Genomic DNA, 22,170 nt, shown 5'->3' with positions numbered 1-22,170 from the left:
GCAGATCCATTTAACTTCTCGTTATTAGTAGAACTTATTTGGGCATGGTTTCTGCATTTCTGTAATTGATGCAGATACAAATTTTCTTGCACTACTCTAACTAGAATTAGTGGGATGAAAGGTGAGAAGTTTAAGGGGAGCATGAGGGGGAGCTTCTTCACTCAGAGGGTGGTGAGAGTGTGGAATGAGCTGCTAGAGCAAGTGGTGGGTGCAGGTTTGATGTCAACATTTAAGAGACATTTGGGGAGGTATATGGTGGGCTAGGGTCTGGATGCAGGTTGATGGGACTAGGCAGATGAATAGCTGGCACAGACTAGATGGGCCAAGGGGCCTGTTTCTGTGCTGTAGTATTCTTTTACTATATAACTTCGTTTATTTTGCCAATTACTTTAATTTTGTGTCCCCTAGTTTGGCAATTGGCTGTTTCGTTTTGGATATATTCATGTAGGGTTGAATGGTAACTGAACTTGAACTTGGGAAAGTTTTCTTCTGTCAGCTTTGTCTATGATCTTTATGATCTTTCATATCACTATCAGGTTCCTCTGAGCAAAGCTCTGTTCCCAGGAGAATACTCACAGACCAAAGTCCATCGTCCCCTGTAAACCTCAATAGATCTTTTTCATCTTTCAGAAAGTTGGTTGGCCACAGCTGACACAATGATCCAATGGTGATCAAGCGAGTGTGTTACTAGTTTTAGGCAATAGTTCTGCCTCTGTTTATTAAACCTGGGATTCCAAGCATTTTCTTAAACTGACATCTCAATTTGCCCAGGTATGATCTGTGCATATATCTCCAGATCAAGTTCATGGTCAAATGTTTACCATTTTGGATACTGTATGGGGGTTGACCTCCCAGGGGAATGCCATGGAGACCGGGTCACTGGCACAGAGTATGGGTCTGTAGTGTAGAAGGGGAAGAGGGGAGGGGTGGTGATAGAGGAACAGACAGGAGGTTCGGTGAATGCAAATGGGATGGTATGTCCCCTCTCAGTTGCCAGGATCAGGAAGATCTCGGATTGCGTCCACAGCATTTTAGAGGGGGAGGATATATGTCTGTACCAATGACACAGGAAGGAAAAGCAAAGAGGTCCTGAAGAGAGAATTTAGAGAGCTAGGTAGAAAACTGATGAGCAGGACCTCCCGGGTAGTAATGTCTGGATTGCCTCCTGTGCTACACACCAGTGAGGGTAGAAGCAGGACGATTTTGGAGATTAATATGTGGCTGAGAAACTTGTGCAGGGAGCAGGGCTTCAGGTTCTTGGATCATTGGGATTCTTTCTGGGAGAGGTTGACCTGTTCAAAATTGACGGGTTGCACCAGAACCCAAGGGGAACCAATGGGCAGGTTTGTTAGAACTGTTGGGGAGGGTTTAAACTAATTTGGCAAGGTGGTGTGAACTGGAGTGAAGGGACACAGGATAGGATGATGGTTTAAAAACAAGCACAGATGAACATCCTGTCTACAGGTATCCGAAATCAACTCTCTTAACATGTATGCAGTCAGTCTGTCAGGAAGGGCAGGCAGATGATAGAACATAATTGTAGCCAGCAGGGTGGGTATCAGTGCATTAGGAATGCAGAATCAAATAGGGTAGCAAATAGAGTAATCAGTGTAATGTCTCTTCACAGAGTAGAATAAATAAGGTGGATGATTTTGTTGCACTTTTACAGATTGCCAGGTATGATGTTGTGGCCATCACTGAATCGTGGCTGAAGGATGGTTGTAGTTGGGAGCTGAATGTCCAAGGTTACATGTTATATCGGAGGGATAGGAAGGTCGGCAGAGGGGGTGGTGTGGCTCTACTGGTAAAGAATGGCATCAAATCAGTAGAAAGATGTGACATAGGATCAGAAGATGTTGAATCCTTGTGTTGAGTTAAGAAACTGCAAGGGTAAAAGGACCCTGATGGCAGTTATACACAGGCCTCCTAACAGTAGCTGCGATGTGGACTACAGATTACAACGGAAAATAGAAGAGGTGTTTCAAAGGTTCAATGCTATGATGGTCATGGGAAATTTTAACATGCATGTAGATCAGGAAAATCAGGATGGTAATGGATCCCAAGACAGTGAATTTGTTGAATGCCTCTGAGATGGCTTTGTGAGCAGTTTGTTGTTGAGATCAGCTATACTGCATTGGATGTTATGCAGTGAACCAGAGGTGATTGGGGAGCTGAAGGTAAAGGACCCTATGGAGTCAATGACCACAATATGATTGACTTCAACTTGAAATTTGATAGGGAGGAAGTAAAGCCTGTAGCAGTATTTCAGTAGAGTAAAGGAAATTACAGTGGTATGTAGGAGTTAGCCAAAGTAAATTGGAAGGAGATGCTGGCAGGGATGACAGTAGAGCAGCAATGTTGTGTGTTTTTGGGGAAATGAGGAAGGTGCAATATAGATGTATTCCAGAAACTAAGAAATACTCAAATGGTGAAATAATACAACTGTGGTTGACAAGGGACGTCAAAGTGAATGTAAAAGCAAAAGAGAGGGCATACAACAAAGCAAAATTTAGTGGGAAGACGGAGGATTGGGAAGCTTTTAAAAAGCTACAGAAAACAATTAAATGAATCATTAGGAGGGAAAAGATGAAATATGAAAGTAGGCTCGCAAACAATATCAAATTGGAATGTAAAAGCTTTTTCAAGTAGGTAAAAAATAAGAGAGATGAGACCGCTAGAAAATGAGGCCAGAGAAATAATAACGAGGGACGAGGAGATGACAGTTGAATTAAATGAGTATTTTGCATCAGTCTTCACTGTGGAAGACACTAGCAGTGTGCCAGATGTTGAAAGGATTCAAGGAAGAGAAGTGAGTGCAGTTACTATTACAAGGGAGAAGGTGCTCAAAAAGCTGAAAGACCTAAAGGTACATAAGTCACCCGGACCAGATGAACTGCATCCAAGCGTTCTGAAAGAGTTAGAGGTAGAGATTGCAGAGGCATTAGTAATGATCCTTCAAGAATTATTGGACTGGAGGACTAGAAAATTGCAAATGTCTCTCCACTTTAAGAAAGGAGGGAGGCAGCAGAAAGGAAATTACAGACCAATTAACCTGACCTCAGTGGTTGGGAAAATGTTAGAGTCAATTGTTAAGGATGAGGTTATGGAGTACTTGGTGGCACAGGGCAAGATAGGATGAAGTCAGCATGGTTTCCTTAAGGAAGAATCTTGCCTGATGAATCTGTTGGAATTCTTTGGGAGACTATGCGCAGGATGGATAAAGGTGATGCAGTGGAAGGCGAATATTTGGATTTTCAGAAGGCCTTTGACAAGGTGCCACTTATGAGGCTGCTTACCAAGTTAAGAGTCCATGGTATTACAGGAAAATTACTAACATGGTTGGAGCATTGGCTGATTGGTAGGAGGCAGCGAGTGGGAATAAAAGGATCCTTGTCTGGTTGGCTACCAGTGAGTAGTGATATTCTGCAGGGGTTGGTGTTGAGACCATTTCTTTTTATGCTGTATGTCAGTGGTTTAGATGATGGAATAGATGGCTTTTTGTCAAGTTTGCGGATGATACGAAGCTTGGTGGAGGGGCTGGTGTGCTGAGAAAACAGGTAGGCCACAGAAGGACATAGACAGATTAGGAGAATGAGTAAGAAAGTGGCAAATGAAATACAATGCTGGAAAATGCATAGTCAACACTTTGGTAGAAAAAAATAAATGTGCAGGCTATTTTCTAAATGGGGAGAAAATCCAAAATTCTGAGATGCAAGGGGACTTGGGAGTCCTTGTGCAGAACACCCTAAAGGTTAACTTGCAGGTTGAATGGTGGTGAAGAAGGCAGATGCAATGTTCGTATTCATTTCAACAATATAAGAGCAGGGATGTGATGCTGAGGCTCTATATGGCACTGGTGAGGCCTCACCTTAAATATTGTGAGCAGTTTTGGGCTCCTTAACTACGAAAAGCTGTGCTGGCTTTGGAGGGGATTCAGAGGAGCTTCACAAGCATGATTCTGGGAATGAAAGGGTTATCATACCAGAAACATTTGATAGCTCTGGGTCTGTACTTGCTGGAATTTAAAAAGATGAGGACGGATCACATTGAAATCTTTTGAATGTTGAAAGGCCTAGACAGAGTATATGTGGAAAGGATGTTTCCCTTGATGGGGGAGTCTAGCACAAATGAGCACAGCCTCAGGATAGAGGGGCGTCCATTTAAAACACAGATGCAGAGAATTTCGTTAGCCAGAGAGTGGTGAATTTGTGGAATTTATTGCCACAGGCCAGGTTGTTGGGTATACTTAAGTCAAAGATTGATAGGTTCTTGATTGGCCCCGGCATCAAAGGTTACAGGGAGAAAGCCTGGGAGTCGGGCTGAAGAGGGGGAAAAAAGGACCAGCCATAATTGAAGAGCAGAGCAGACTTGATCAGCTAAATGGCCTAATTCTGCTCCTATGTCTTGTGACTTCCCCTGATTTCTGTTTGCTTTCAATTCTGTAGATCAGTGTTTCCTTTTGGTTGATTGCAGTGACCTTCCCTTTGCTGAAGGAGGAGCTGTTGTGGGAGAATGTATACACGATCGGCAATTTTGGCAGATGGCTGATAAATTGTGGTTTGTTTTGTTTTCATGCTTTGAAAGCATAATTCTTTTCTGCTGGTCAATGTTGAGTATTATCAGCACATGGCACTTACCTATTCAAACTTGCTGTCACGTTCATCTTCTGCGGTCTGATCAGTGAAACCAGCATGTGCTGTCAAGTATTCTTCCTTTTGCATTAATTTGTACTTGATTCTGTCTGACAACATCCAGTTGACTGAGGACTGGTGAGGATAAAACCCTTGTATTGAAGTGAGTTGTTTAGCTTTCTCTTCAATTGAAGTAGCCTAGTTAGACAGAGTAGCCTGTTGCTGTGGCGTTCATCATGAATATCACTGCAGGTATCATGTTTTTTTTGCTATCTTGGCTACCAGGTCTTTCAGTCATGGTGTTAAATATACTTCTGACATACTTTTTTTTTTGCTCAGATCATCTGCAAGTCTTCTGCTCCGGTAATGCTGCCTGGATGTAAATATTTGCCTTTTAGAGATTTTTCTTCTCTGTGAATTACTTTTGCAAGTTTTTAAACACCCTGTCATTCCATTAAAATCCTGCAGGCGAGGACAGAAACTTGACTGAATCAACTACATGAATATTGATCATTTAATATATGTATCAAATTGTCTCTTAAATACTCAACCCTCAAGCCCCAGTTTATGATTGTGCCTCAATGCTGTGTATTTGCTGGGAGCATTACTACTGTAATTATTATAAATGGAGGGGCCACTGTACAGCAGAAAGTTGTGAACTCAGTCAGCTCCATCATGGGTACCAGCCTCCCCAGCATCCAGGACACTTTCAAAAGGCGATGCGTCAAAAAGGCAGCTTAGAAAATTTCATATATTTTATATTTTTGATAATAGGTATAAAAAATTTTGAGGGTACAGATGGGGTAAATGCAAGCAGGGTTCTTCCTCTGTGGTTGGGTGAGATAACATCTAGAAGTCACAGGCCAGGTCGTTGGCTGTATTTAAGTCAGAGATTAATAACTAGAAGTCACAGGTTAAGATGAAATGTTTAACGGAAACATGAGGGGAAACTTTTTCACTCAGAGGGTGGTGTGAGTGTGGAATGAGCTGCCAGCAGAAGTGGTGCATGCAGGTTGGATGTAAACATTTAAAAGAATTTTGGATAGGTTCTTGGATAGCAGGGATATGGTCTGGGACCGGGCTGGTAATGATGGCACTGACTAAATGTGTCGAAGGGCCTGTTTCTGTGCTAGTGTTCTATGACTCTTGACTACTACAGTTTAAGAGTGTTGCACAGTATATACATACATATATATATATTTCTTATTGTAATAGTTTTTGAAGTTATGTATTGCAGTGTTCTGCAGCTGCAATACAACAAATTTCTTGACATTATTAAACCTGTCTCTGATTCTAAGAGTTTATCATCAGATTAATGCCCATTTGCACCTTGTCTATAAGACGACATATCTACCAATGTGAAATCCTCACTGAACTATGAACTATAGGTATTCCTTACAGTAAAAGAGGAAAACTTTGCAATGGCAAAATGAGTAAATTTAAAGGCATTTCATACCAGTTTTAATGCAAAACTCAGGTTGCCTTACAGAGCTCAAGAACCTCGACTGGAAAAAAGTCTAAACACCTAAAAATATTGAAACACAAAAATCTGGAAGAATGAAAAATAATTTTTTAATAATTAAATTGTATCTTAATAAAAATGTAAGAAGTGTGCTGTCTGGGTACCACCAAGTGAAACACTAAAGATCTGACAGGATTGACATATCCTCTTGCGGATGAATCTAGAACCAGGGGTTTGAATCTAGGACTCGTCTAGAGGAGTCTGATGTTTTTTTATCACAAGTATGAGGAGAATTTGAAATTCTCTTCCTTAATACTGCCACTGACTGCTGTTCACGTCAGCTTGGTGTAAAGTGCATTGGGATGTCCGTATTAGAAGTGTCCTTTGGTATACGTACTTATTTATTATTATTATTATTTAAAATTTTATTAATTTTTTTCTCTTCTAGATGATGTATTGAACTGCTGCTGCTAAGTTAACAAATTTCACGTCACGTGCTGGTGATAATGAACCTGATTCTGAAAATTTCTGTTTGCATATTATTCAGACAAATAATTCCATACATAAGTACATTGAGGTAGTACAAACAAATGCAGAATATAGTGATACCAGGTCGACAAATAAAGGAACCAAAATTATTTTTAAAACAAATTGTTGATGAGCAAGGGGTGACAGATCACAGTGGGTAAACTTGAAATGTAGAGTGGAGCTCCAATCGGATTAGTCGTCGTCCTATTGAGCCAGTCCCAGGGGCTAAGTAATTCACTGCTGGTCCTAACGTATTTCCATCTTTCACGATGCTGACGGTGAATTTGCACATTGAAGCTCCAGCAGGGAGAGACAAGAAACAGATTATGAATGATGTTCAGGAGATTCTGGTGAATTCTTAGTTGAAAGTTTGTACTGTGGTGTGGAGTCTTTTTCTGACTATTCCTGGGTGATAGGTCATTTCAAAATAAGGTGTTGATTATTAGCTCTCTTTCAGACTAAAATTATAAAGTGCACTTCTAATGGTGTGCTCAGTCCCTGGCTCATTGGTCATTAAGATGTCTCTCGCTCTGTCTGAGAGCCTCTTCATAGTGAGCTGTTTTAGTGGTGGTGGAGGTTCTGTGATGATGGTTCTGTTATTTGAGACCTATCAGAGATTTGTGAGCTCTTCATCAAACAATTCTTCTAACTCTTCCACATCAATGTCTCCTTTCAGCAAGTCTGGCCTTGTTTGCCAACTTGGCAATATCGTATTGAATACAGTTCAGGCTCAGTTCACGATCAGAATTGGGTTTAATATTACTGGCATATGTCGTGAAATTAGTTAACTTTATGGCAGCAGTGCAATGAAATATATGATCAAACAATTTTGCTGATGACACAGTAATTGTAGGCCATATCTTGGGTAATGATGAGTTTGAGTACAGAGAGGAAATTAAGAACCTGGTGGCATGGTGCGAAGACAATAACCTATCCTTCAACATCAGCAAGACAAAGGAATTGTTTGTTGACTTCAGAAGGAGTAGTGGACTGCACGGCCCAATTTACATCGGTGGTGCGCAAGTGGAACAGGTCAAAAGCTTTAAGTTTCTCGGGGTCAATATCACAAATGACCTGACTTGGTCCAACCAAGCAGAGTCGACTGCCAAGAAGGCCCACCAGCGCCTTTACTTCCTGAGAAAACTAAAGAAGTTTGGCCTGTCCCCTAAAACCCACACTAATTTTTATAGATGCACTGTAGAAAGCATTCTTCTAGGGTACATCACAACCTGGTATGGAAGTTGTCCTGTCCAAGACCGGAAGAAGCTGCCGAAGATCGTGAACATGGCGCAGCACATCACACAAACCAATCTTCTGTCCTTGGACTCACTTTACACTGCATGCTGTCGGAGCAGTGCTGCCAGGATAATCAAGGACACGACCCACCCAGCCAACACACTTTTCGTCCCTCTTCCCTCTGGGAGAAAGCTCAGGAGCCTGAAGACTCGTACGGCCAGATTTGGGAATGGCTTCTTTCCAACAGTGATAAGACTGCTGAACGGATCCTGACCTGGATCTGGGCCGTACCCTCCAAATATCTGGACCTGCCTCTCGTTTTTTTTGCACTAACCTTACTTTCCATTTGTCTATTTTCTATTTATGATTCATAATTTAAATTTTTAATATTTACTAATTTTTACTATTTTTAATATTTAATATTTGTAATCCAGGGAGCAGAAAGCGCAGAATCAAATATCGCTGTGATGATTGTACGTTTTAGTATCAATTGTTTGGCGACAATAAAGTATAAAGTAAAGTAAATGGAAAAAAATAAAGTTACATTAAGTGTATATATGGTTATTAAATTGTTAAGTTAAAAATAAGTAGTACAGAAATAAAAATAGTATTAAGAGGTAGTGTTCATGAGTTCAATGTCCATTTTTATATCTGTCAGCAGAGGGGAAGAAGCTGTTCCTGACTAATTCTACAAGTTTCTGTAACATTGTGCAGTAGCCACCCTGCCCCAACCCCCCAATACCAGACAGTGATGGAGCCAGTCAGAATGCTCTCCATGGTACATTTGTAGAAGTTTTTGAGTGTTTTAGTTGATAAATTAAATCTCCTGAAACTCCTGATGGGATATAGCCGCTGACTTGCCTTCTTCAAAGTAAGTACGTTTGGCACAGCAGTGTGGGCCGAAGGGCCTGTATTGTGCTGTAGGTTTTTTGATGTTTCGTTATAGCTGTATCAATGTGCTGCATCCAGGTTGGGTCCTCAGAGATATTGACACCCAGGAGCTAGAAATTTTTCACTCTCTCCACCATTGATCCCTCTTTGAGGATTGGTGTGTGTTCCTCAACTTGCCCTTTCTGAAGTCCACAATCTACTCTTCTGTCTTGCTGATGTTTAGAGCAACACGTAACTGGTATATCTCGCTCCTGTACGCCGCTTCATCACCATCTGAAATTCTGCCAATAACCATCAGCAAACTTATAGGTAGAATTTGACCTGTACCTAGCCACACAGTCATGGGCTCATCAATCGATGAGAGTTGGCACGCATCCTGGTTGTGACTTCCTCCACACACTATTCACCATTGGATGGACCAAACTGTCCCAGGAGGCATTGATGTAATCTACAGCTATTTTGACCTTGTACCTCTTCCAAATTTCCTGAATATTGGATTTATTATTCAGGCTCAATCCCTGAATGGAATGCCACGTCTAAAGCTGCAGGTAGCATGCCTTGTATCTGCTGATAACCTGGGACTCCATGTGTTGTAGCAATCAAGTGGTGAAGAAGCAAAGCTGCCAACTGAGTGTTGTCACCATGCCCGCTGCTCACTGCATATCTGGAGCATTGTTGGTGATCAAGGATGCACCATTCTGGATTTCCTTGCACAGGATCGTTTGATAAATAACAAATATAATAGATAAATAATAATATAATAGAATCCTGGGAAAGCACTGGATATCCAGGATTTTATTTGTTAGATTGACACATTGCAGGAAGATTTGTCTTTGAATATCACTTTTAAAACTTCAAATTGTGACTATTGGACTGAGAGAGGCTTACGCCCTCAAGGAGAGGAATAGGGTGGAACTTAGACCATAAGATATAGGATCAAAATTAGGCTATTTGGCTCACTGAATCTACTCTGCCATTCAATCGTGGCTGATCCTTTTTCTCCCCCCTCCTCGGTCTCACTACCCGGCCTTCTCCCTGTAACCTTTGATGCCATGTCCAATCAAGAGCCTATTAATCTCTGCCTTAAATACACCCAACAATCTGGCCTCCACAGCTGCCTGTGGAAACAAATTCCACAAGTTCACTACCCTCTGGCTGAAGAAAATACTCCGCATCTCTATTTTGAAAGGGCACTCCTCTATACTGAGGCTGTGCTGTCTTGTCCTAGACTCTCCCACCATGGGAAACATCCTTTCCACATCTACTCTGTCTAGGCCTTTCAACAGTCGAAACGTTTCAATGAGAACCCCCCACCCCATCCTTCTGAATTCCAGTAAGTACAGACCCAGAGCCATAAAATGTTCCTCATATGATAACCCTTTCATTCCCGGAATCATCCTTGTGAACTGCCTCTGGACCCTCTCCAATGCCAGCACATCTTTTCTTAGACAAAAAGCCCAAAACTGTCCACAATACTCAAGGTGAGGCCTCACCAGTATCTTATAAAACCTCAGCATTATATCCCTGCTCTTGTTTTCTCAACCTCTTGAAATGAATGCTAACATTGTATTTACCTTCCTCACCACTGACTCAATCTGCAAGTTAATCTTTAGGGTATTCCATATCTCAGATACCTTTACATCTTAGATTTTTGATTTTCTCCCCTTTTAGAATATAGTACATTTATTTCTGATACCAAACTGCATGACCATGCGTTTCCCAACATTGTATTTTATTTACCACTTTCTTGCCCATTCTCCTAATCTATCTAATTCATTCTGCAGCCTACCTGTTTCCTCAACACTACCTGTCCCTTCACCAATCTTCATATCATTTGCAAACTTTGCAACAAAGCCACCTATTCCATCATCTAAATTATTTATATACAGCATAAAAAGAAGTGGTCCCAACACTGACCCCTGCGGAACACCACTAGTCACTGGCAGCCAACCAAAAATGGATCCTTTTATTCCCATTTGTTTGCCTCTTACCAATCAGCAAATGCTCTAATCACATTAGTAACTTTCCTGTAATACCATGGTCTCTTAACTTGGTAAGCAGCCTCAGGTGTGGCACCTTGTCAAAAGCCTTCTGAAAGTCCAAATATACAACATCCACTGCATCCTCTTTATCTATCCTACTTGTAATCTCCTCAAAGAATCCCAACAGGCTCCTCAGGCAGAATTTCCCTTGAGGAAACCATGCTGTCTTTGTCCTATCTTGTCCTGTGTCACCAAGTACTCCCTAACCTCATCCTTAACAATTGTCTTCAACACCTTCCCAACCACTAAGGTCAGCATTACCTTAGTAATCAATGATTAGCATTTTGCGCTAACGAACAGATGTATGTAGAGTGTGAAGTCGTCTTCTTGAGCCCATCACCCCACTGGGGCATAGACAGAAGCTTGCCATATTCCTTTGGCCTGGGCCAGTCTATCTGTAGGTGTAGCCCATCTTCGAAGATCCTTCCTCTCACAGGAATGAGGTCTTTGGAGTTACTGCTGATGTTTCTGTAAAGTGCTGAGTTTCTCCAGCAATTTGGATTTCCAGCATCTGCAGAGTCTCTTATGCTTATGAGCAGCTCTGTTGCTGTTTTGAGGCCATACAAGTAAATCTAGAAGTTCTAATAACAAAGAACAGCACAGTAACTTGTCCAAACGGCATATACACATCCCAAACGTGGATTCCATTTCTCAACAGATTCACCATCACCTCCACATATTTTGAGTTTGTTCCTCTAGAGTTGCATAAAATTCCTGGAATACTTGTGCAGCAACTTGATAGATATGTCATCACCACCCCATAGCAGTTCAAGGAGAGGCCCACCGTATCTACTTCAGCTCATCTACCGAATAGCTGGCATTGTCAATGACCCTCAAGACAAGGATGAAAAATATCAAAATAAAGGTTGCTTTGCTAATTATAAAATAAGATATTCTGTTTATCTTGTAGTTTTGAGAAGCTGTGGCTTGAATTTTGGTAACTCTCAGCCTTCCTCTTTGACTTGTTTGTATTTAAATTCTCCTTTTTTGCTAAAGTTTCAAATTTATTGGTGTCTGTGGATTGCTTGTCCATGCCGGACTTGACCTTGTCTCTGTGCAGTGATTCTGTTTGTTGTACAGTTACTGTAATAAAAGGAGAGGTGATCCACAACACTCAGTAATTCACCCTGGTAGCTTAGCGGTTAATACATCACTATCACAGCTCAGTGTTGGAGTTCTGAGTTCAGTTCTGGCATATTCTGTACGTTCTCCCCATGACCACGTGGGTTTCCTCCTGGTGCTCCTCTTTCCTCCTACATACCAAAGACGTACCGGTTAATTGGTCATTGTAAATTGTCAGTGGCTAAATCGGCAGGCAGCTACTTTCATAGAAACTTGTGTAGATTTGACAAAACTTTTATAAATGCACAGTGGAGAATATCCTCATTGGTTGCATCATGGCCCATGTCATCAACTGCCAGAGTACTTTTACAAGTAGTCCTATCTACATCAGATGGTTCTGTGACAACTGAGAGGAACTATTTGGAGTGCTGGTTTCCAGTTTTATTCACTATAATGCCTTTCTTGACTTTAACATATCGGCGTATCTCTCTGGGACCAGCATGTTGTGTCATCACAAAGAAGGCACAAGGGCAGCTCCACGTTCATAGAAATTTGTGTAGATTTTACTTTATACTTTATTGTCGCCAGACAATTGGTACAAGAACGTACAATCATCACAGCGATATTTGATTCTGCGCTTCCCACTCCCTGGATTACAAATATTAAATATTAAAAAATTAGTAAATATTAAAAATTTAAATTATAAATCATAAGTAGAAAATAGAAAAAATGGAAAGTAAGGTGGTGCAAAAAAACTGAGAGGCAGGTCCAGATATTTGGAGGGTATGGCCCAGATCCGGGTCAGGATCAGTTCAGCAGTCTTATCACAGTTGGAAAGAAGCTGTTCCCAAATCTGACCGTACGAGTCTTCAAGCTCCTGAGCCTTCTCCCGGAGGGAAGAGGGACGAAAAGTGTGTTGGCTGGGTGGGTCGTGTCCTTGATTATCCTGGCAGCACTGCTCCGACAGCGTGCGGTGTAAAGTGAGTCCAAGGGCAGAAGATTGGTTTGTGTGATGTGCTGTGCCGTGTTCACAATCTTCTGCAGCTTTGGCATGTCACCAGAAACTTTGACAAACTTTTTTTTATATGTAGATGCTCAATGGAGAATATCCTCATTAGTTGCGTCTTGGCCTGGTATGGAACCACCAGTGCCCAAGAATGGAAAGCCTACAGAAAGTGGTGGATACAGCCCACTCCACCACAGGCAAAGGCCTCCACACAGTTGAATACGTTCACATGGAGCATTGCCACAAGGACCCCACCATCCAGGCAATGCTTTCTCACTCCTACCACCAGGAAGCCTTGGGTCCCTCACTATCGGTTTCAGCCCCAGTTATTACTCTTCAACTATCAGTCTGCTGAACTGTGTGGTAACTTCACTCCCTACAACTCTGAATCGATTCGACTGCCTACACAGCGCAGCAGTATAGCAGTTAGTGTAACGTCGTTATACCAAGTGAGGTTCAGTTCCTGCTGGTGCCTTTAAGGAAATGTGTTTTTTCCCTGTGACTACATGGGTTTTGTCTCATATTGCAAAGACACATGGGTTGGGTTTAAGTAACACACATCAAAGTTGCTGGTGAATGCAGCAGGCCAGGCAGCATCTGTAGGAAGAGGTGCAGTCGACGTTTCAGGCCGAGACCCTTCGTCACCTCTTCCTATAGATGCTACCTGGCCTGCTGCGTTCACCAGCAACTTTGATGTGTGTTGTTTGAATTTCCAGCATCTGCAGAATTCCTGTTGTTTGGGTTGGGTTTAGTAAGTTATGGCCATTGGAAATTAGTACCAGAGGCGTGGTAACATTCTGGGCTGCCCAGCACAATCCTCACTCATTTCATCTGTTGCAAGTGATGTAGTTCACTGTATATTTCGATGTCCATGTGACAAAGGAAGCTAATCTTTAAAGCTTTGCAGGCTCACTTTCAAGGACTTGTTACAACTCATGTTCTCAATATTACTTTTTATTTGCACTTTGCAGTTTAGTTCTTTGTTTTTCATAAATTCCGTGGTGTTTTTTTCCCCGTTAACGTCTAAAAGTAAATGAATCTCAGGATAGTATATGGTAACATATGTGTACTTTGATAATAAGTTTACTCTGAATGCTGTAATTTTTGCATTTGGAAATGTGTGGAGTTTTTCTAATGGTGGTTTTTGGTCTCAGTCACTCTCGGTCCAGATAAAGTAGTTTCCATGAACGTGTCTGTACAATTGCAAACTCTTAACCCATGCGGTGTCGCAATCTGAGCTGTACAATGGCAATGGTTTGGAGCCTGTCAAAGGTCCCAGGTTGTAAAGATTGTACGATTGTATCGGGCCTACGAATATGTTCATGATATGTTTCAATGTTATATTGCGGACATGGACAGGTGATATTATCATATCTTGTATCCCAAATTATTGTAATTAATTGTATGCTTGTGATTTCTTGGTGCTGACTGGCGTGTGATACTTGCTGTTGTTGAAGTGAAATGACAAACACGCACAGAAACTCAGCGGGTCAGGCAGCATCCATGGAAATTAATAAACAGTTGACATTTCAGGCAGAGATCCCTCGTCAGGACTGGAAAGGAAGGGAGGAAGAGCCAGAATAAGAAGGTGGGGAGTGGAAGGAGCATGAGACAAGTTCCCGGGAAGGACGCATGGCTAGGGTAGCACGTTTGGGTGAGTACCTGGTGGAAGAATCAGCGGGCAGGGCAGCAGAGATGAGAGGGGGAGCAGTGAGAAAGAGTATCACTGAACACCCATCGGGGTCTGTACCCCTCAAAGCAACCTAGCAGTCGAGCAGCAAATCATAAACATGAGAGATTCTGCAAACTGTTTGGATACAGGGGCTTTTTAGAGGAATGTGGTTTGATTCCTGCCCAATGTAGACCTGGTTTGTAGTGTAAATTATTTGTAACACTTTTTCACTTCCTAAACCACTTTAGATGGAATGCTTACCAGGAAATACATTAAATAATTCATGACAGAATGTTAGAGTTCAAAGCCACTGTATTCTGTCCTTGTTTCACCACTGCCATTTCATCATTGACGATAAAATAAAACAACTGGACCCAGAACAGACTGAAATGCACTTTATTTTACTTGTGCACGAGGAGAACACCGTGGCTGCTGTCACCCACACTATTCCGAGTTCTGAACAGAGAAATGCCATTTTTATGTAGAATTGACTAGCACTTACGGATATTGACCTTTTGGCAAACTGTTTGAATTCCTTATTTGTAAGAACAATCATCATTCGCGTTAAAGGTGTTAAAAGTCGATCAAAACTACAAGCTGACAACGGGTGACACTTTGAAGTTAATGCAGGTATGCACCGCGTAACCTCCGCGATACATTCTGTGAAATCGGACGTTATGTGATTTGGACGTTGTGTGAACACTTATATACCTAGCAAACCTATATGGATTACTGTAGTGTACCTGTATTGACTAAATCCATCTCATTAGCAATTTCTCCATGTCCGATATAGGTCCCTCTCGCATTTTCGTGAACTTTGTAGTTTTCAGTGAAGCCGATCCTTTAACAGCTTTGAGAATTTTTTCTCTGTTTTTCAGGATCGTCGTGATTGTTGAGTGCGACATGCCTAAATCCTGAGCAATAGCATTCACTGGTTTTCCACCTTCACGTTGTTTAACAACCTTTTGTTTCACTTCCAAATCAATACTTTTCCTTTCCCTCTTGGTGCTGCTATCACTAAGAGTGGTTTTGCTGTGTTTGGAAGCCAGGATGCACTTTACGGTAATATTTTCAAAAGAAAATTGAGCAGAGGGATAATGCTACTAAACTCAAGAGTCGCATGATACACGAGATTGGTTACGTCCGCTACGTCACGTTCTCCGATCAGGACTACAGACGAATCTGCGATCGGACGTTGTCCGAATGGACGTTAAGCGGCGCACACCTGTAAAACGATTGTCCCTTAGTGTGTGTTCCACATCCTTTTGTTATATTCTATTCTTATCTCATCTCCCATAAGCATAAACTGCTATGTAAAGGGAGTTATGCTCTTGTCTGGACTCTCTCCACTCTGTTTGTAGTGTATCCTTGCTTGGACACTATGTTAACCCATGCTTTACCACAACTCCCACACCATCGTTGGTGAAGTTAGCATGTCCTTTGCTTCTGAATCCTCCAATTAATACCAACTCTGGATTCTGGAATGAAATTTCTTTCCCCCTGCTTTCTGTACTTTGTCATTTGTTGCTTGTCACATGTACTGATGTGTACAGTGAGAAACTGTGCTATCCATACAGATCATTTAATTACATGAGTACATTGTAGTACAAGGGAAAAGTAATACCAGAATGCAGAATATGGTGTTCCAGACACAGAGTAATTGTGGACAATAAAGTCCACAGGGTCTTAACAAGGTTCGTTCAAATTCAAGTTTCAGGTTTAATGATCATTCAACCATACATAAACATAGCCAAACGAGTTTCTCCAGGATCAAGGTGCAAAGCACTTTACCAACATTACATAGCACAGATGATTATGATTTCAGAAGAACAGTCACAAAGATAACAAACATAATATTGTCCAAGTCCCTGAGTTGTCCTGGACCAGCATGATATTCCACTGAGCAAGCAATAGAGGGCATGCACCAAGCAAACACTGTTTGATAGTCTTGTAACCACAAGATTAAGTTCCAAGAAATTTATTGTCAATGTGCATATATGTCATCATATACAACCCTGAGATTCACAGAACAACCCTGAGATACTGGGTATTCACAGTAATTTCACAACAATGAAAAGTTGTACACAACTAACCAAGATGTACACATTACAGCTGCAGAAGCTGTACTTGAACCTGGAAATATGTGCTTCCTGGTTTTAGTATCTTCCTGATGGAAGGCGTGAAAGAGAGAATGGCAGGATTACAGGAGTCGATGATTAAGTTGTTTAGGTATCAAGGATGTATGGGCTAGGAAGTTAATTGGTCGTTATAAATTGTGCCATGATGAGGTTAGGGTTAAGTCGGGCATTGTTGCAGGTTACTGGAGGCGTAGGATGTAATGCTGAGGCTTTGTTAGTCACACCACAGCCTCACTTGGAGTACTATAAGCAGTTTTTGGCCCGTTATCTAAGAAAGGCTGTGCTGACATTCGAGAGGGTTCAGAAGAGGTTCATGAAAATGATTCCAGGAATGAAAGGATTAACATATGAGGAGTATTTGATGGCTCTGGGTCAATTTTTTTTTGAAAATTGAGGGGGATCTCATTGAAACCTGTTGAACTGGCTTGCCCACAGAAGGCAAAGAGTGGTTGTAGACGGGTCATATTCTGCATGGAGGTCGGTGACCAGTGGTGTGCCTCAGGAATCTGTTCTGGGACCCCTACTCTTTGTGATTTTTATAAATAACCTGGATGAGGAAGTGGAGGGATGGGTTAGTAAGTTAGCTGATGACACAAAGGTTGGGGGTGTTGTGGATAGTGTGGAGGGCTGTCAGAGGTTACAGCGGACATTGATGGGATGCAAAACTGGGCTGAGAAGTGGCAGGTGGAGTTCAACCCAGATAAGTGTGAAGTGGTTCATTTTGGTAGGTCAAATATGATGGCAGAATATAGTGTTAATGGTAAGACTCTTGGCAGTGTGGAGGATCAGAGGGATCTTGGGGTCTGAGTCCATAGGACGCTCAAAGCAGCTGCGCAGGTCGACTCTGTGGTTAAGAAGGTATACGGTGTATTGGCCTTCATCAATCGTGGAATTGAATTTAGGAGCCGAGAGGTAATGTTGCAGCTATATAGGACCCTGGTCAGACCCCACTTGGAGTACTGTGCTCAGTTCTGGTCACCTCACTACAGGAAGGATGTGGAAACCATAGAAAGGGTGCAGAGGAGATTTACAAGAATGTTGCCTGGATTGGGGAGCATGTCTTATGAAAACAGGTTGAGTAAACTTGGCCTTTTCTCCTTGGAGCAACGGAGGATGAGAGGTGATCTGATAGAGATGTATAAGATGATGAGAGGCATTGATTGTGTGGATAGTCAGAGGCTTTTTCCCAGGGCTGAAATGCTTGCCACAAGAGGACACAGGTTTAAGGTGCTGGGAAGTAGGTTCAGAGGAGATGTCAGGGGTAAGTTTTTTACTCAGAGAGTGGTGAGTGTGTGGAATGGGCTGCCGGCAACAGTGGTGGAGGTGGATATGATAGGGTCTTTTAAGAGACTTTTGGATAGGTGCATGGAGCTTAGAAAAATAGAGGGCAATGGGTAAGCCTAGGTAGTTCTAAGGTAGGGACATGTTTGGCACAACTTTGTGGGCCGAAGGGCCTGTATTGTGCTGTAGATTTTCTATGTTTCTAATATTGAAAAGCCTGGATAGAGTAGATGTGGAGAGGAAGTTTCTTATAATTGAGGAGTCTCGGACCAGAGAGCATTATCTCAGAATAGAGGGACTTTCCTTTAGAATGGAGGTGAGGAATTTCTTTAACCAGAGAGTGGTGAATAAGTGGAATTTGTTACCATAGGTGGCTGTGGAGGCCAAGTCACTGGACATATTTATGGCGGAGGTTGATAGGTTCTTGATTAATCAGGGCATGAAAGGTTACAGGGTGAAGGCAGAAAAATGTGTAGGAGAGAGAAAATGGATCAGCCATGATGAAATGGTGGAGAAGAGAAATGGCCTAATTCTGCTCCTGTCTTGTGGTCTTTTGGCCTATTCTGCTCTGTATCTTTGAATGAATGAATAAGTGAATAAAAACAAAATAAGGAGGTGTCCAGCCTATTATCATTTTTGCCTGTGTAATGCCTTGGTTCACATCTTCACTGTAATGCTGTATGTATTTCATTTAGCAGTTCTGTAAGAGCTGTCTGCTGTCAGCCTGTTTGGGTTATTGTTGACCTCCCTGCTGCTTATTTCATTCCCCTTCTTCACCATGAGGCTGCTTTCACCTTCCTTTCCAGTCCTGAAGAAGGGTTTATTCCTTTTCATAGATGCTCCCTGACCTGCTGAGGTCCTCCAGAATTTTGTGTGTGCTCTGGATTTCCAGCATCTGCAGAATCTCATGTTTATCATGAAATGGATGCCAGTTTCCAAACCAATCAATTCAGGAACATCTTCTCGGAGGAGGTATTTTTGATGGGTTCTCCCGCCTCTTAGATAGGTACATGGAGCTAGAAAAATAGAGGGCTATGCGATGGGGAAATTCTAGGCAGCTTCTAGAGTAGGTTACATGGTCGGCACAACATTGTGGGCCAAAGGGCCTGAAATGTGCTGTAGATTTTCTATATTTCTATAAAACTCAGCCATCCTTTGCTCCAGATGAAAGATCTCGATCTGAAACATTGGCCATTTCCCTCTGTCTGGTACGCTGAGTGACCTCCACCATCAAACTCAAGTTTATTGTCATTCAACCGTGTTCATGAACCATCAAACAAAACAACATTCCTTCTGGCCAAGATGCACAACACAGTACATACAACTCATACACAACACATAAAGTAATATTACCACAAATACATTAACTAGTTTAAAAAGTAACCAATAAAACAGTACTGGTGCTTCATATGTGATGAGATCTGGGTGGTGGCAGGAAGTTCAGTTCTCTCACGGCCTGGGGGAAGAAGCTGTTCCCATCCTAACGCTCCAGTATCTCCTGCCTGATGGCGGTGGGGGGGGGGGGGGTCAGAGAAATTGTTGGATGGATGTGAGGGATCATTGACAATGCTCAGGGACCTTGTGCACTGTGCTCCTGGTAAATATCTCTGATAGGTGGAAGAGAGACCCCAGTGATACTGTCCACAGTCCTTACAATCCTTTGTAGGGACTTGTAGTCAGATGCCTTGCAATTCCCATGCCAGACAGTGATGCAGCTGGTCAGGATACTCCTGTAACAATTGGTTAGAATAAGAAGTTGAGAGGAAGCCTCACTCGCCTCTATCTCCACAACAATTGCTGTCCAGACGGTGGTGCAGATGGTGAGGACATGCTCGATGGTGCTCCTCTAACAATTAGTTAAAAAGGTGGGTGGGGAGACTCATTAACGTCATTTTGTTTGTGTCAGATTCCAGCATCTGCATTGTCTTGTCTCTATTCTACCTTGTTTTGGCCAAGTTAAACCCACTCTATCAGTATACAGCTCTGATAGAAACTATGACCCCATATTTGTCAGTAATTCATTTCCATTGTCTCTGATCTTTTCCTTCCAGGATCGATGGTGACTGTTTTTGTTTTATTACTGAAACTCTGACCCAATAAATTAATGTTCCTTAAATTCTGCTCCTAAAATAGCTTTCTATTTGTGCTTTTCCTCTGTATGGTCAAAATCCTTTGCTATCTATTATAGTTAAAGCATTTTAATCTTCTGCTGCCATAGGAGTAGTTTTCAGTCCCATTAACTGCGTCATTATTCTAAATGGTTTCAAGCTGTTCCTTCTCCATCTTCCCTTCTTCCTGGAGTCAGTGGATGGACTAGCCTGTTTTCCGCCCCTGTAACGCTGCACTGAGCAGTATTCTGCCTGTTTAGTGCCACTCTACTTAGTGTTCTCCTGTGTTTGCCTTTTGCTGTCCAGTGATCGTGCAGGAAACCCCTGCGTTCAGGCTGTTTCACAAATCAGTATCCAAACATTCTGAGATAAGGTATAAAATTTGCTCTGTTGGAATTTATGTGGGGAAAATACAAGAACAAGAATGCAAAAGAAACAAGAAATGTTGACATTATTTTTAGTCACTCCCTTATTTCTGTGGGCTAGTGAGATTTGGATATGGCATTGCAACTATTTATTTATTTATTGAGATACAACGTAGAACAGGCCCTTCTGGTCCTTTGATCACACCACCCTGCAATCCCTGGTTGTAATCGTAGCATAATCACAGGACAATTTACAACGGCCAGTTAACCTACCAACCGGTGGACTGTGGGAAGAAACTGGAGGAGCCAGAGGTAACAGGGAGAAGGTACAAATTTCTTCCTGGCAGCAGAGGGAATTGAACCTGGGTTGCCTGAACTGTAAAGCATTACACTACAGTGCCGCATTCATTGGGGTGGCAGTCGCAGCTGCGTTTCTCCTTTGCCGTACCTCCTCCTGTCCGAGGACATGTGAACACACATTCTCAGTGTGCACACTTCTTCATCGGTGATGTGCTGCAGTAGCCGTGGCAATCGCAGGACCTTTACTCCAGTCACCACGCTGTAACTCACTACCCCATTAAACCTTGTATTCCACATTTTTCTGTGAACTCCAATCCTCAATTCCCTCCCTTTCTCTGATACCCCACTTCCTAAACCCTTTCCTAATCCATGGGACATGCACAATTTGCTCTTGGAGCAGCCATTGTGTCGGTGGACTCGTGTTAGAGTGATCTGGCGTTGGCTCAGCGGGCTTGGAAAGCTCAGGCAGAGGTTCCAAGTAAGTTCTAGTACATAGTTCGTGCACTGAGAATGGATCCGGAGGTAGTTCCGTATGTTCCTTGTGTGAGATGTGGGAAATTTGGGAGACCTCCAGCGTTCCTGATAACTATCTGCACGAAGTGTATTGAGTTGCAGCTCGACGACCTTCAGCTGATGAGGGAAACTGAGGAGCTGATAGATTGGAGCAACAGGGAGGTAGCCACCCCCAAGTTGCACGAGGCAGGTACCTGGGGGACTGTCAGGAGTGGGAAAGGAAATAGGCAGCCAGTGCAGAGAGCTTTGTGGCTGTTCCCTTCAATAAGTATATCACTTTGGATACTGTTGGAGTTTACTACCTACCAGGGCAAAGCCATACTGACGTTGTCTCTGGGGTTCGTACGGAAAAGGGGGCTGAAGATCAGTCATATCCTTGCGGTCAGGTTTACTAGTTATTTTTCGGAAGGTTTAAAGTAATTTGGCAGGGGGATGGGACTGGAGTGATAGTGCTGAGGACGGGGCAGTTGGTGTACAACTAGATGCAGTTTAGTAAGACTGTCAGGAAGAACAGGCAGATGATAGGGTAAAATTAGTCGTCATGGTGAGAACGTGCAAACTTCTGTTGTAGTGTTGCGCTAACTTTTGTGGCCCGAATGTAGAAGTTGGCATTGCCATTACTGAGTGGAGGCAAATGTTTCTCTAGTTTTGACTTGGTAGGACTGGAATGTGCAGGCAGGAGTGATTCCAGACTGCCTTGGAGGTAGTTTTTCAACAAGTCTGTGTCATTTCAGTTTTGCTTAGGAGTAAAGCAAATGATCAGTAGTTAATTTGTGCTTGGGGAAAGGGATTGTAACTGGTGCAGGTCATTCTTCCTGGTAACTGTGCCCACTCCATTTTCCCAGTGAGCTCCACGGTGGGGCAGGTGCTGTAATGAGAGGGTGGACAGACCTGGCTTGTTTTCTCCAGAGCGGTGGAGGCTGAGGGGAGATCTG

General features: G+C 42.5%; 1 protein-coding gene across 5 annotated transcripts in view; it reads left to right on the top strand.

Annotated features, from left to right (window-relative positions):
- Positions 1-22,170, top strand: part of LOC134344020 (inositol-tetrakisphosphate 1-kinase-like) — a 314,618-nt gene that overhangs the window by 66,676 nt on the left and 225,772 nt on the right. The gene's annotated exons all lie outside the window — the stretch shown is intronic.

Source organism: Mobula hypostoma, chromosome 1 (genome assembly GCF_963921235.1).
Source record: "Mobula hypostoma chromosome 1, sMobHyp1.1, whole genome shotgun sequence".
Classification (NCBI taxonomy): Eukaryota; Metazoa; Chordata; class Chondrichthyes; order Myliobatiformes; family Myliobatidae; genus Mobula; species Mobula hypostoma.
The sequence above is the reverse complement of the archived record's forward strand: the minus strand, read 5'-3'. Positions and strand labels throughout refer to the sequence as shown.